The 16,779-nt window shown below is 39.4% G+C and overlaps 1 pseudogene; it reads right to left on the bottom strand.

Moving 5' to 3' along the window:
• Positions 1–799: 799 nt before the first annotated feature.
• On the bottom strand, positions 800–16,696 carry LOC129680524 (protein PRRC2A-like; annotated as a pseudogene).
• Between the last annotated feature and the right edge of the window lie 83 nt (positions 16,697–16,779).

Below are 16,779 nucleotides of genomic sequence, written 5' to 3'. Positions count from 1 at the left end.
CAAGACCAAACATTCTGTTGCATACCATGAAGACACCTAAGTCACAAACATAGATATCATCTGAGAGTAAAAGGCTGGAAGATGGTTTTCCAAGCAAATGGACCCAAGAAGCAAGCAGGAGTAGCCATTCTAATATCTAATAAAATAAATTTTCAACCAAAATTTATCAAAAGACATGGGAAAGGTCATTTCATACTCATCAAAGGAAACTTCCTCCAAGAGGAAATCACAATTCTAAACTTCTATGTCCCAAATATTACCCACATTTGTAAAAGAAACATTAATAAAACTGAAACCACACATAGATCCCCACACATTAATCGCAGTAGATTTCAACAGCCCACTCTCAACAAAGGACAGACCAACCAAATAGAAATTAAACAAAGAAACAATATCTCTAACAGAGGTCATGAATCAAGGACCTAACAGACTTCTACAGAACCTTTCATCCAAACACAAGAGAAGTTTCATTCTTCTCAGCACCTCATGAAACCTTCTCAAAAATAAACCATACAGTTGCTCACAAATCAAGCTTCAACAAATACAAGAAGATTGAAATATTCCCTTTTATCACAACTGACTACCATTGATTAAAGCTGGACCTCAATAACAACAAATACAGCAAAAACCTACACTCATATGGAAACTGAATAACTAACTATGTAATGACAACTGAGTCGGGGAAGAAATAAAGAAAGAATAAGAAAGAAATAAGACTTCCTATGATTCAATGAAAATAAAAGCACAACATACCCAAACTTATGGGACCAAATGAAAGCAGTGCTAACAGGAAAGTTCATCACACTATGCACCTTTAAGAAGAAATTTGAAACATCTTTACAAGTAACTAAACAGATCACCTGAAAGTCTAGGGGAAAAAAAAGAAGCAGACACTCCCAAGAGGATTCCAGGGCTGGAAATAATTAAACACAGGGCTGAAACCAATAAATTAGAAACAAATAAAACAATTCACAGAATCAATGCAACCAAGAGCTGGTTCTTTGAGAAAATCAACAAGATAGACAAACCTGTAGCTAAACTAACCAAAAGGCAGAGAGACACTATCCAAATCAACAAAATCAGAAATGAAAAGGGGGAAATAACAACAGACACCATGGAAAACCAAATAATCATTAGGTATTACTTCAAAAGCTTGTATGCCATAAAATTTGAAAATCTAAATAAAATGGACAATATTCTTGATTAGTTTCACTTACCAAAGCTGAATCAAGACCAGGGAAATAAATTAAATAGTCCTATTTCCCCAAAGGAAATAGACACTGTCATCAAAGGTATTCCACCAAAAAAACCTCAAGGCCAAATGGTTTCAGAGCAGAATTCTACCAGGCCTTTAAAGAAGAGCTAACACCAATTCTCTTCAAACTTTTCCACAAAATAGAAAACAGAAGGAACATTACAGAACTCATTCTATGAAGCAAAGTCACCTTGATGCCTAAACCTCGCAAAGATCCAACAAAGAAAGAGATTTTCAGGCCAATCTCCCTTATAAACACTGATGAAAAAATATCAACAAAATACTCTCAAACCATTTCTAAAAATACATCAAAGATATCATTCACTATGACCAAGGAGGCTTCATCCTAGTTATGCTGGGGCGGTTCAATATACTGAAAGCCATTAATATAATCCACCGTATTAAAAACTAAAAGAAAAATAAAACATATGCTGAGCTCCTTAGATGCTAAAATTATTCGATAAAATCCAACATTCGTTTTTGTTTAAAGTCCCGGAGAGATCACAGATAAAAGGCAATTATCTAAACATTGTAAAGGCAATGTACCACAAGCCTATAGCCAACATCAAACAAAAAGGAGAGAAACTTAAATCAATCCCACTGAAATGACAGATAAGGCAAGCCTGCCCATTTTCTCCATATCTCTTCAAAATAGTTCTTGGAGTGCTTGCTAGAGCAATAAGGCAGATAAAGAAGATCATGGGGATACAAATTAGAAAGGAAGAATTGAAGGTATCACTATTTGCATGGGTGACTTCAGAAATTCTACCAGGGAGCTCCTACAACTGATGAAAACCTTCAGCAGAGTGGCTGGATACAAAATTAACTCAAAAAAAAAAAAAAAAAAGAATCAGTAACCCTCCTATATACAGAAGACAAAAGGCTGAGAAACAAATTAGGGAAATAACACCCTTCACATAGCCCCAAAGAACATAAAGTAACTTGCTGTAACTCTAACCAAGCAAGTCAAATACTTGTATGAAAAAAACTTCCAGTTTATGAAGAAAGAAATAAAGAGACTATCAAAAGATGGAAATATCTCCCATGCTCATGGCTTGGCATGACTTAACATGGTAATAATGGCCATCTTACCAAAACCAATATACAAATTCAATGCAATTCCCATCAAATTCCCAACACAATTCTTTACACACCTTGAAAGAAAAATTCTCAAATTCATATGGAATAACAAGAAAATCAGAATCACTAAAACAAACTCCATCCCTGATCTCAAGCTGTATTATAGAGCAACAGTAATAAAAACTGCATGGTACTGACATAGAAACAGGTTGGTAGATCAATGGAATCAAATAGAAGACCCAGTAATTAACCCAAACATTTATGGACACCTGATTTTTTACAAAGGTGCCAAAAACATATAATGAAAACATAGATAGCACCAACTATAAATGCTGCTGGTCTACCTGGATATCTACATGTAGAGAAATACAAATAGATCCCTATTCATCACCCTGTATAAAATTAACATCCCGGTGGATCAAAGACCTCAACATAAAGCCAGACACACTAAATCTGTTAGAAGAAAAAGTGGGGAAGAGCCTTGAACTCACTGGCACAGGAGACAACTTCCTGAAGAGAATACCAACAGCTCAGGCTCGGAGATCAACAGCCAATAATTTGAGTTCATGAAACTGAAAAGGACACTTTCATCTGAACAAAATGACAGCCTAGGGATTGGGGAAGGATCTTCACCAACCTTATATCCAACAGAGGGCCAATATCCAGAATATATATAGAACTCAAGAAGCTAAACAGCAACAAATCAAGCAATCCAATTAAAAAATGCGTTACAGATCTAACCAGAGAATTCTCAATAAAGGAATATCGAATGGCAAAGAAATACTTAAAGAAACGCTCAATATCCTTGAACATCAAGAAAGTATAAATCATCAAGACCCTGAGATTTCATCTTGCACCCATCAGAATGGCTAAGATCAAAAACTCAAAAACTCAAATGCTAACACATGCTGGAGAGGAAATTTAAACTTGCACAACCACTTTGGTAATCAATCTTTCTCTTTCTCAGACAATTAGGAATAGTGCTACCTCAAGATACAGCTATAACACTCCTAGGCATATATCCAAAATATGCTCAAGTATACAACAAGAACATTTTCTCAACCATGTTCTTAGAAACTTTATTAGTAATAACCAGAATCTGGAAATAACCCAGACGTCTGTCAATTGGAGAATGGATACAGATATTGTGGTATATTTACGCAATGGAATACTCCTCAGCAATTTAAGCAAGAAAAATATGAAATTTTCAGGCAAGAGTAAAAAATAAAAAAAGATTATTCTGAGTGAGGTATCCCAGAAGTAGAAATACACACATGGTATATACTCACTTATAAGTGGATATTAGTCATATAATATAGGATAATCATACTAAAATCTGTACACCTAAAGAAGCTAAGCAAGAAGGAGAACCCTGCATTCTCAGTCTTCTTTCAGAAATGCAAATGGGATAGACATCTGACTAAGGTGAAAATAAGGAACAAGACAGGAGCCTACCACAGAGGGCCTCTGAAAGTCTCTACCCAGCAGGGTATTAAAGCAGATCCTGAGACTCATAACCAAACTTTGGGCAGTGTGCAGGGAATCTTATGAAAGAAAAGGGGAGATAGAAAGACTTAAAAGCATCTGGAGCTCCACACGGAGAATAACAGAACCAAAAAATCTGGGCACAGGGATCTTTTCTGAGACTTTTACTCCATCCAAGTTCCATTCATGTAGATAACCTAGAACCCCTGCACAGATATAGCCCGAGGCAGCTCAGTCTCCAAATGGGCATCCTAGTAGGGGGAGCAGGAGCTGTCTCTGACAGAAAATCAGTGCCTGCATCTTTTATCACTTCCCCCTGAGGGTGGGGCAACCTTACCAGGCCACAGAGGAAGAATATGAAAGACAGTCCTGATGAGACCTGATATGCTGGGGTCAGATGAAAGGGGAGGAGGTCCTTCCTTATGAGTGTACTGGTTAATGGGAGGATATGTGGGAGGGAGGAAAGGCGGGATAAGGAGTGGGTGAGGGTGGAGGCCTCACCTGGGATGCCAAATGAACAAATTGTAATAAATTAAATGTTATATCAAAAAATACAGATAATGTACTAGAGTATATAATGTTTGCATTTTCTACTTTCTATTACTTATATAAAACTAAAAACACAAAATAAAGCTAGTTAGCTCTTACTGCATCAAATTTATTTGAATTTTATTTCAAAAAATGGAAGGCTGTATTGGCTGTGTGGTCATTTCAATAGGAACGTTTCCCATATGCTCATATTTTTAAATCAGTGGTTTTCCACCTCCCTAATGCTGCACCCCTTTAATACAGTTTCACATGTGGTGTGGACACAAACCATAACATTATTTTTCTTGCTATTTCATAACTGTACTTTTGTTACTGTTGTTAATTATAATGTATATATCTATGTTTTCTAATGGTCTTAGATGACTTCTGTGAAAGGGTCATCTACCCCCTGAAAGAACCCAGAGGTTGAGAGCTACTGAGATTTTTGTTGTTATTTTTTTTTTCATTTTTCCCTTTTTTCATTAATGATTTCCAGCTGGGTCTCATTCATAGGGCTCTCCCTCCTCTCCTCTCAGTCCCACTCTCTCTCCTGAATACTCTCTTCCTTATTCCTCAGAATAGGGGAACCCCTCCATATGCAGATATCCCAGATCATCTATTCACATGAGGACTGAGTTCATCTTCCTCCCCTGTGACCTGGTAGGGAAGTCCCTTTAGAGGGACGTGATCAGAAAACAGGCAAGATAGTCCATGTCAGAGATACACCCATCTCCCATAACTAGTGGGCCAACATGAAACTGAAAATGTCCATTGACTTTATCTTCTTGAGGTCTGTACAGTACAGTATGTCTATCCTGTATTACATGACTACAATAAACTTATGAGTATAGACCATGGGCGTATTTTTGGGTTTGTGTTACCTCACTCAGGATGATTTTTTTAGTTCCATCCATTTGCCTAAAAATTTCATGATTTCCTTGTTTCTAATGGCTCAGTAGTATTTTATTGTACAAACATACCAAAGTTTCTTTATCCATTCTTCAGTTGAGGGACATCTAAGTTTTTACAGTTTCTGGCTATTACGAATAAAGCTGCTATGAATATGGTTGAGCAAATATCCTTGTTGTATGGAGGAGCATCTTCTGGGTGAATGCCCAGGCCATGGTACAGCTGACCCTTGAGCTATGGTCATTTCCAGTTTTCTGGGAAAGCGTTAGATTGATTTCCAAAATGGTTGTACAAGTTTGCACTCCCACCAGCAATAGAGGGGTGTTCTCTTTTCTCCGCATCCTTTCCAGCATGTGCTGTCACTTGAATTTTTGATCTCAGCCATTCTGATAGATATAAAATGGAATTTCAGAGTTGTTTTGATTTCCCTGGTGGCGAATGGTGTTGAGCATTTCTTTAAGTGCTACTCCACGATTCAAATTCCTCTGTTGAGAATTCCCTGTTTAGCACTGTATCACATTTTTTTAATTGGATTGTTTGGGTTGTTGGTGTCTAATTTCTTGAGTTCTTTCTGGCTACTAACTGTTTGTCGATTGGAAAAGTAGTAAAGATCTTTTTCCAATCTGTAGAGTGCTGTTTCATTCTATTGATAGTGTCCTTTACAGAAGCTTTTCAGGTTCAAGATATCCCATTTATTAATTTTAGATCATAGAGCATAAACCCTTGATGTTTTGTTCAGGAAGTTGTCTCCTGTGCCAATGAGTTCAAGGCTCTTACCCACTTGATCCTCTAGCAGATTTAGTGTATCTGGTTTTATGTTGAGGTCTTTGATCCACTAGACTTTACTTTTGTGCAGGGTGATGAGTATAGTTTTATTTGCATTTTTATGCATGTAGGCATTCAGTTAGACCAGCTCCATTTGTTGAAGATGCTGTCTTTTTTTTTCCATTGCATGTTTTTGGTTCCTTTGTTAAAAATAAGGTATGCATATGTGTGTCGGTTTATTGCTGAGTCTTTGATTTGATTCCATTGATCAACCAACCTATTTCCATGCCAGTACAATGCATCTTTTATATCTACTTCTCTGTAGTAGATATAGCTTGAGAATAGGTATGAAGAAATCTCCAGAAGTTCTATTATTGATAGGATTGTTTTAGCTATTTTTATTTTTTGTCCACATTAAGTTTTGAATTGTTCTCTTATTGTCTGTGAAAAATTGTGTTGGTATTTTGATGGGGACTGCTTTGAATCTATAGATAACCATTGGTAAGATTGCCGTTTTCATGCATTAATCTTACTGATCCACGAGCATGAGAGCTCTTTCCATCTTCTGTTATCTTCTTCAATTTCTTTTTAAGAGATTTAAATTTTTTGTCTTGCAGGTCTTTGACTTCATTGATGAGAGCTATCCCTAAATATTTTATGTTACTTATGGCTATTGTGAAGGGTGTAGTTTCAGTAATTTCTTTCTGAGCCTGTTTTTTGTTTGTTTTTTTTTTTTTGTTTTGTTTTGTTTTATCATTTGTACAGAATAGGGCTACTGATTTCATATGAAAATCCATCAATGTAATCCACCATATAAACAAACTGAAAGAAAAAAAAATCAGGGGATCATCTCATTAGATGCAGAAAAAGCCTTTGACAAAATCCAATGACCCTTCAAGGTAAAAGTCTTGGAGATATCAGGGATACAACACCCATACCTAAACATAATAAAGGCAATATACAGCAAGTCAATAGCCAGCATCAAACTAGAGAGAAACACAAAGCAATCCCACTAAAATCTGGGACAAGACAAGGTTGCCCACTCACTCCATACCTATATCTTCAATATATTACAAGGATTTTTAGTTAGAACAATAAGACAGCTAAAGGAGATAAAAGAAATAAAATAAGAAAGGAAGAAGTTAAAATATCACAATTCACAGATATTATATTATACATATGAGCCCCTAAATTTACATGAGAGAATTCCTATAGCTCATAAACTCTTTAAGGAAAGTAACTGATACAAGAGAACTACTATTAAAAAAAATTATCATTCATTTTTTAAATGTTATTCCTTTATATATATATATATATATATATATATATATTATTAATTACACTTTATCCACCCTGCATCCCCCAATAAGCCTCTCCTTCCTCCCCTCCCAGTCCGACCCTCCTTCCCCGCCCCTCATGCATACCACTTCCCAAGTACACCAATAGGGAAGGTCCTCCTCCCCTTCCCTACAATCCCAGTGTACCAGATCACATCACGAGTGGCCGCATTGGCATCCTCCGTGGCCTGGTAAGGTTGCCCTCCACTCATGGGGATGTGATCAAAGAGCAGGCCAACCTGACTATGCCAGAAGCAGTCCTTCCTCCAATCACCATGTAATCCACTTAGACACTAAACTGCCATGTACCACATCTGCGCAGGGACACTAAGCCATCTCAGTGCCTGGTACTTGGTTGGGGTATGAGTCTCTGGGAAGACCCCTGTGTTCAAATTTTCTGGTTCTGTTGATCTCCTTGTGGGGTTCACGTCCTCTCCAGATCCTACTATTTCCCAGTTCTCACATAAAATTCCATGCACTCTGCCCGACCATTGGCCATAAGTCGCAGCGTACATCCCGACAGTCCCCACGGCAGAGCCCCCAGAGGACCTCCTTGGCATGCCCCTAGGCTGTTTCTTGCATTCTTCTTCTGATGACCCTGCTCTTTGCCCTTCGGGATGCAGAATGAGCATTATAGTCAGAGTCCTCACTCTAGATCAGTTTCTCTATATGTACAGATTTTAGTAGGTTTATCCTATATTATATGTCTATATGAGTGAGTATATATCGTTTGTGTCGTTCTGCTCCTGGACAGCTCACTCAGGATGATCCTTTCCAGATCCCACCATTCACCTGCAAATTTCATGATTTCCTTATTTTTCATTGCTGAGTAATATTCCATTGTGTAGATGTACCACAATTTCTGTATCCATTCATCAGTTGAGGGTATCTGGGCTGTTTCTAGCTTCTGGCTATTACAAATAAGGCTGCTAAAAACATGGTTGAGCAAATGTCCTTATTGTGTATTTGAGCCTCATTTGGATATATGCCTAGGAGTGATATGGCTGTATCTCGTGGAAGCGCTATTCCTAGTAGTATGAGAAAGCGCCAGATTGCTTTTCAGAGTGGTTGTACAAGTTTAAATTACCACCAGCAGTGGAGGAGGGTTCACCTTTCTCCACAACCTCTCCACTATGTGTTGTCACTTGAGTTTTTCATCTTTGCCATTCTAATGGATGTAAGGTGAAATCTTTGTTTTGATTTGCATTTACCTGATGACTAATGACATGGAGCATTTCTTTAATTGTTTCTCTGCCATTCGATATTGCTCTACAGAGATTTCTCTGTTTAGCTCTGTTCCCCATTTTTTAATTGGATTGCTTGGTTTGCTGCTTTTCAGCATCTTTAGTTCTTTATATATAGTGGATATGAGCCCTCTGTCAGATAAAGGGTTGGGGAAAATTCTTTCCCAATCTGTAGGCAGTTGTTTGTTTTGATGATTGTATCCTTTGCGTTAGAGAAGCTTTTCATTTTCATAAGGTCTCATTTACTAATCGTTGATCTTAGAGCCTGTGCTTTTGGTGTTCTGTTGAGGACGTTGTCTCCTGTGCCAATGAGGTCAAGGGTATTCCCCACTTTTTCTACTAAACGATTTATTGTGTCTGGTTTTATGTTGAGGTCTTTGATCCACTTGGACTTCAGTTTTGTGCAGGGTGATAAGTATGGATCTATATGCATTTTTCTACATGTAGACATCCAGTTAGACCAGCACCATTTGTTGAAGATGCTATCTTTTTTCCATTGTAAGGTTTTGACATCTTTGTCAAAGATCAGGTGTCCATAAATGTGTGGGGTTTTTTCTGGGTCTTCTGTTTGGTTCCATTGATCAAACATTCGGTTTCTATGCCAGTACCATGCAGTTTTTATACCTATTGCTCTACAGTACAGCTTAAGATCAGGGATGGGGATACCTCCAGAAGATTTTTTATTGTAGAAGATTGTTTTAGCAATTTTCGGTTTCTTGGTATTCCCTATTAAGTTGAGAATTTTTCTTTCCAGGTCTGTAAAGAATTGTGTTGGTAATTTGATGGGAATTGCATTGAATCTGTAGATTACTTTTGGTAAGATGGCCATTTTTACTATGTTAATCCTGCCAAGCCATGAGCATGGGAGATCTTTCCATCTTCTCATATCTTCTTCTAATTCTTTCTTCAGAGGCTTGAAATTTTTTTCTTACAAGTCTTTGATTTTTTTGGTTAGGGGTACACCAAGGTACTTTATTTCATTTGTGGCTATTGTGAATGGTGTTGTTTCCCTAATTTCTTTCTCAGCAGTTTTGTCTTTTGTATACAGAAGGGCTACTGATTTTTTTAAGTTAATTTTGTATCCGGCCACTTTGCTGAAGGTGTTTATCAGCTGTAGGAGTTTCCTGGTAGAGCTTTTGGGGTCACCCACCTATACTATCAGATCATCTGCAAATAGTGATAATTTGACTTCTTCCTTTCCAATTTTTATCCCTTGATCTCCTTCAACTGCCTTACTGCTCTAGCAAGGACTTCCAGAACTATGTTGAAGAGATATGGAGAGAGTGGGCAGCCTTGTCTTGTCCCTGATTTTAGTGGGATTGCTTTAATTTTATCTCCGTTCAGTTTGATGCTGGCTATAGGTTTGCTGTATATCACCTTTATTATGTTTAGATATGTGCCTTGTATCCATGATCTCTCCAAGACTTTAACCATGAATGGATGTTGGATATTGTCAAATGCTTTTTCAGCATCTAAGGAGATTATCACTTGATTTTTTTCTTTCAGTTTGTTAATATGGTGGATCACATTGATGGATTTCCTTATATTGAACTACCCCTGCATACCTGGGATAAAGCCTACTTGGTTATAGTGGATGATATCTTTGATATGTTCTTGTATTCTGTTTGCAAGTATTTTGTTGAGTAATTTTGCATTAATGTTCATAAGGGAGATTGGCTTGAAATTCTATTTGTTGGGTCTTTGTGTGTTTTAGGTACCAAGGTGACTTGGCTTCATAGAATGAGTATGGTAGTGTTCCTTCTGTTTCTATTTTGTGGAATATTTTGAAGAGAACGGGAGTTAGCTCTTCTTTGATTGTCTGGGAGAATTCTGCGCTGAAACCATCTAGTCCTGAGCTTTTTTGGATGGGAGACTTTTAATGACAGCTTCTATTTCTTTGGGGGATATAGGATTATTTAATTGATTTACCTGGTCCTTATTCAGCTTTGGTAAGTAGAATTGATCAAGAAAATTGTCTATTTCATTTAGATTTTCAAATTTTAAGGCATGTAGACTTGTGAAGTAAGTCCTAGTGATTGTTTGGATTTCCTCAGTGTCTGTAGTTATGTCCCCCTTTTCATTTCTGATTTTGTTGATTTGGATAGTGTCTCTCTACCTTTTAATTAGTTTGGCTAAGGGTTTGTCAATCTTGTTGATATTCTCAAAGAACCAGCTCTTCTTTTCCTTGATTCTTTGAATTGTTTAATTTGTTTCTAATTGATTGATTTCAGCTCTGAGTTTGATTATTTCCAGCCATCTACTCCTTTTTGGTGTGTCTGCTTCTTCTTTTTCTAGGGTTCTTAAGTGAGCCATTAAGTTGCTTGAATGAGCTGTCTATGATTTCTTCTTGAAGGCACTTAGTGCTATGAACTTTCCTCTTAGCACTGTTTTCATTCTGTCCCACAAGTTTGGGTATGTTGTGTCTTCATTTTCATTGTGTTCTAGGAAGACTTTAATTTCTTTCTTTATTTCTTCCCTGACCCAGCTTTCATTTAGTAGCAAGTTGTTCAGTTTCCATGTGTGTGTACGTTTTTGCTTTTTCTGCTGTTGTTGAGGACCAGTTTAATCCATGGTGAGTACATAGCATACAAAAGATTATTTCAATATTCTTGTGTCTGTTTAGGCTCACTTTGTGACCAACTATATGGTCTATTTTGGAGAAGGTTCCATGAGGTGCTGAAAAGAAGGTAAATTCTTTTGTGTTTGGATGTAAGGTTCATAAATGTCTGTTAGGTCCATTTGATTCATGACCTCTGTCAGAGACATTGTTTTTTTGTTTAATTTCTGTTTTGTTGACCTGTCCTTTGTTGAGAGTAGGGTGTTGAATTCTCCCACTATTAATATTTGGGGATCTATATGTGGTTTAAGTTTTATCAATGTTTCTTTTACAAATGTGGGTGCCCATGTATTTAGGACATAGATGTTCAGGATTGTGATGTCTTCCTGGTGGAATTTTCCCTTGATGAGTATGAAGTGTCCTTCCCCTTCTCTTTTTATTAATTTTGGTTGAAAGTCTATTTTATCAGATATTAGATTGGCTACTCCTGCTTGCTTCTTGGGTCCATTTGCTTGGAAAGCTGTCTTCCAACCTTTTACCCTCAGGTAATGTCTACCTTTGTGCCTTAGGTATGTTTCTTGTATGCAACAGATTGGTGGGTTTTGTTTATGTGTCCATTCTGTTAGTTTGTGTCTTTTTATTAGAGAATTGAGTCCATTGATGTTGAGAGAAATTAATGACCAGTGGCTGTTTGATTCTTTGATTTTGATGTTGGCTGTGGTCAAAAGGTTGTGTGCTTGGTTGCTTTTTGTTTTACTGTAGTAAGGTTAATTATTTCCTGTGTTTTCTTGAAAGTAGCTAATTTTCTTCGGTTTTATTTTCCCTTCTAGTGTCTTCTGTAATGCTGGATTTGTGTGTAGGTATTGTTGAAATTTGTTTTTGTCATTGAATATCTTGTTTTCTCCATCTATGAGGACTGAGAGTTTTGCTAGGTATAGTAGCCTAGGCTGACATCTATGTTCTCTTAGGGTCTGCATGATATCTGTCCAGGCCCTTCTGGCTTTCATGTCTGTGTTGAAAAGTCAGGTGTGATTCTAATGGGTTTACTATTATATGTTACTTGGCCTTTTTCTCTTGTAGCTTTTAGAATATTTTCTTTGCTCTTTATATTTACTGTTTTGATTATTATGTGGTTGAAGGATTTTCTTTTCTGGTCTAATTTATTGGGTTTCTGTAGGCCTCATGTATTCTTATTGGCCTGTCCTTTAACTTGGGGAAATTTTCTTCAATGATTTTGTTAAAAATATTTTCAGGGCCTTGGAGAAGGGAATCTTCTTTTTCCTCTATTCCTATTATTCTTAGGTTTTGTCTTTTCATATTGTCTTGGATTTCTTGGATGTATTGTGTCAGGAATTTTTTGGATTTAACATTTTCTTTGACAGATACATCGATTTCTTCCATTGTATCTTCTACACCTGAGATTCTTTTTTCCATCTCTTGTAGTCTGTTGGTTATGCTTACCTCTGTAGTTTCTGTTTTCTTCCCTAAATTCTTCCTCTCCATTATTTCCTCCATTTGTGTTTTCTTTAATTTTTCCGATTCTATATTCAGATCTTGAATTGTTTTTTTTTACTTCCTTCTCCTATCTGATTGTAATTTCCTGTTTTTCTTTTAGTTCCTTCAACTCTGTTTCTTTTATTTCTTTTAGTGATTTAACTATTTCTTCCCTGAAGGCCACAAACTGTTTGGCTGCATCTTTCCATATTTCTTCACGGATGGCCATAATCTGCTTGTCTTTAACTTCCTCCCTTTCTTTATGGATTGCCATGATCTGTTTGATCTTATCTTCCTTTATTTCTTAACGTATTTTATTTGTTTCCTCTATTATCCTCTTTATCAGCATAGATTTAAGGTCACCTTCTCGATTTTCTATAATGCTGGGGTGTCCAGGGCTGCTTGCCCCTTGATGGCTGGGTTCTGGAGATTCCACCTTGTTCTGTGTTTTGTTGGTTGAGCTTTTATGCTGACATCTACCCATTGGGCTGTTTTAGGTGTTGGCTATTAGTTTCTGGTGCTTCCTGGAGTCCTGAGCTAGGGAGAATCCCCTTGGCCTGAAGAGATGATTTTTCTGAAGGAGGCCTCCTCTGCTTTTTGGGTATGGTCTCTGTATGGACAGTGTTTCCCAGGAATTGCCACTGCTCACCTCAGGCGTATAGACCTGAGTAGTAGCTGTTGTCTTTTTTAGTCAGGGGGGCTCTCCTCTCACTTGTAAAAGTCCTCAATATACCTGCCCCACTGCTGGGTTTCTCCTCGTTCTGAATTTACTGAGCTGTTGCTGTTGTTACAGTTTTCCAGGTACAGCTCTCTTGAAGAACCTGCTGATTCCCTAGCTATGGGTATTTCTCCCTACAGGGAAAACCAGTCTGGGACCTTGGGGCACACAGTTCTGTCTAGGAAGGTGAGAAGAGCACCCAGCAAGTCTCTGGGCCAGAGGCTGAGTGCTCCACTCTGGGCCGGGAGATTGTGCCCCCAAGTTTGAGCTGGTGGCTGGGGGCACTGCTCTGGTTTGGAGACTGTGCACTCCTCTCTAGGCTGGCAACTGAGGGCTCCTCTCTGTTCTGGAGGCTGGGCGTCTCACTCTGGGTCGGAAGCTGTGTGTTCCTGTCTGGGATGGCGCCTGGGACGCCACTCTGGTCTGGAGGCTGTGCAACCGGGTCTGGAATGGCGGCTTGCAGGTGACAGCTCTGGGCTCTGATCTGGGCTGGCAGTGTGTATCCCCTTCTGAGCCAGAGGCTGTGCACGCCTCTCGCCTCTCCGGGCTGGCAACTAAGGGCTCTGCTCTGGGTCGGAGGCTTAGCACCTCACTCTGGGTAGAGGCTGTGCCCCCCAGTCTGATCTGGTGGCTGGGGTGGCCAATCTAGGCCCGATAGCTGTGCGCGCTGATCTGGGCTGTCTGCTGTGCGACCAGTTTTGGGCCAGAGGCTGTGCACTCCACTCTGGGCCGGCAATTGAGGTCTCTGCTCTGGTCTGGAGGCTGAGCGCCTCACTCTGGGCCAGAGGCTGTGTGTCCTGGTCCTGGCTGGGGTGCTGCAAGAGGCTGTGTGCACCGATCTCGGGTGGCGGGTACTCCCGCTTATCCCTAGACCTTTACCAGGTATTGACTGGGTGACCTGTGGTCAGTTCCAATTAAATTCCACTCCGTAAGCTTTCCTCTCACCTGGCAATTATAAACGTTGGTGTTTTAGGTCCCTGAGTTCAGTCTACTGGTTGCTGTGTCAACCCTGTTGTCCTGCTTCTCAGACAGAGTGTCCTCCCGGCACCGTCATCTTGTTGCTCCTATCATTCATTTTTTTTTTAACAAACTGCCCTAGAGATAGAAAACCAAAGGAAGAGAAGAAGTAATTTTTTTCAGACCCATAACCTCTTCTAACTTACCCTTTTCCCCTTTATATACTTAGAATCTATATACAAGCCCATGGGGTAGGAACTCCCTCAGGGAAGGGGAAAGGGGCATAAGGCTCCTTATCCCCCTGAGACCTAGTCTCCCACATTCTTGGGGGAGGCCTTTTTGAGAAGGTTACCCTGTTAATTTACAAGGCTTCCACATCTATCACAAGGCATCTGATGCGGAGTCCTCCTGGGATAAGTCCATGCACTGTGTTTGAAATACTCTATTGCAGGTTGAAGGTGGGGCCTTGAAATAGGAATTGAGACTAAAGAAGGACCTTCCAGCTTCCAGAGTGTGCAATGACCCAGGAACCCCAAAGTTACTGCTCAGTTTTTTTGTTAATAGAGAAATTGAATATATTTCTTTATTACTATTATTTATTAACATTTATTCACTTTGTACCTCCACTTTAGTCCCCTCCCTTATCTCCTCTCAGTCCCAACTTCCATCCCTCTTCCTCCCTTATGTCCTTCCTCTAGTTCACTGATAGGTGGGGTCTTTCTCCCCTACTATCTGACCCTAGCCTATCAGGTCTCATCAGGACTGTCTTGATTCTCTTTCCCTGTGGCTTAGTTAGGCCACCTCACCAGGGGGATGTGTTCAAAGAGCCAGCCACAGAATGCATGACAGAGACAGCCTCTGCTACCCTTACTAGCGAACACACATTTAGAATGAGCTTCACATGGGCTACAACTGATTAGGAAATCTAGGTCTTCTCCATGCATGGTTCTTGGTTGATTCGTCAGTCTCTGCAAGACCCCCTAGCCGAAATATTTTTAGCTCTGTTGGTCTTCTTGTGAAGCTCCTTTCTTATTCACAGATGTTATGATAATATACATAAGTGACCCCCAAAATTCTGCCAGAGAACTCTTTCAGCTGATAAAAACCTTCAGCAAAGTGGCTGGATAAAAAATTATCTCAAAAAATTCTGAAGCCCTCCTGTGTACAAAAGATAAACAAGTTCAGCTTTTGATAATCCTGAAAAGGCTTCACTTTTACTGGGTGCAGTTCTGCTCACCCCAAGATAGAGGAAAGAGTTTGGCTGATTAAGGAAAGACCCATGTAGCAGGAGAAGCTGGTGGCAACACAGACAGGCTTTGGGGCTTCAGAACAGGCCTTAACGGTAACAGAGAAAGTGAGGTTGAGCAGGCAGGTGGTCGTGTTGGCAGCAGTAAGCCAAAGTTCACCACTGGCAGCTGTGAGTCTACCACAGGTAGAAGCATCTGCTGAGCAGAGGCCCCTGAATAAAGGAAGGCACTTTGGCCAATAGACTGCAGAGTAGTGGAGTAAAAGTCTGAAGGGGAAAGCAGATATGGAAATACACTGAGGCAAAGGGCTGGTGCAGAAAGCTTCAAAATAGAGGAAAGATGGTAGTGGGTAGAGAACTACCTCAGCAGGCAACTTCCCCAGATCTTTGGCTTGCATTAGTGAATGATCAAAAAAAAGGCTCACCCTTGAAAGCTATCCCAGAGAGAAGTGATGAGGGTGGGACTGAACTTGAGGATACACACTGGGATTGTGACCTGTATTGGTACATCTAGGGTGTCCCAGGACAGAAGCCTTCACTGTTGGGATGTAACTGAGAGTTAGTGGCATCTTAAGAAATCTTCTGGGAACATGGAGGTCTAAATCTGCCATAGAAGACTTCAGAGTACAGCCATTGAACTGAATGCTTGGCTTTAGACCACAGTGCCCAGAACTAAAAGTTCAGCTAAAGCAGAGAACTAGAGATTTGAATGCTTCTTTATTAGAGAGTAGAACTGTTCATGGGATTGGAGGCCATGACCTCCTTGGAATAGATATGGCCTTCTTGGATTAGGCATGGCCTTGTTGGAGGAAGTGTGTCATTGAGGTAGAGTTTGGAATTTCAAATGCTCATGCTAGGCCCAGTATCTCTATCTTCCTGCTACATGTAGATCCAGAAAAAGAACCCTCAGCTCCTTCTCTAATAACATGTCTGCCTGCATGCTACCATGCTTCCCATGATGATAACAAAAGACTAAACCTCTGAGCCTGTAAGCCATCTTCAAATATTTTTCTTTAGTAGACTTACTGTGGTCATGATGTCTCTTCACAGCAAAAGAACATTGACTAAGAAAGAAGTTGGTAATAGGGACCAGGGTATTACTATTGTATAGGCCTGACCATGCTTCTTATTGGCAGAATGTTGACATTGGGACTTTGGATTAGGAAAACAGTTGAAACTATTTAAGAGGGCCTTAGTGGGCAAT

The sequence above is a fragment of the Psammomys obesus genome, unplaced genomic scaffold (genome assembly GCF_907164565.1).
Source record: "Psammomys obesus unplaced genomic scaffold, mPsaObe1.curated_primary_1811, whole genome shotgun sequence".
In the NCBI taxonomy this organism is placed as follows: domain Eukaryota; kingdom Metazoa; phylum Chordata; class Mammalia; order Rodentia; family Muridae; genus Psammomys; species Psammomys obesus.
Note: the sequence above shows the minus strand (reverse complement) of the source record. Positions and strands in the feature narration are given on the sequence as shown.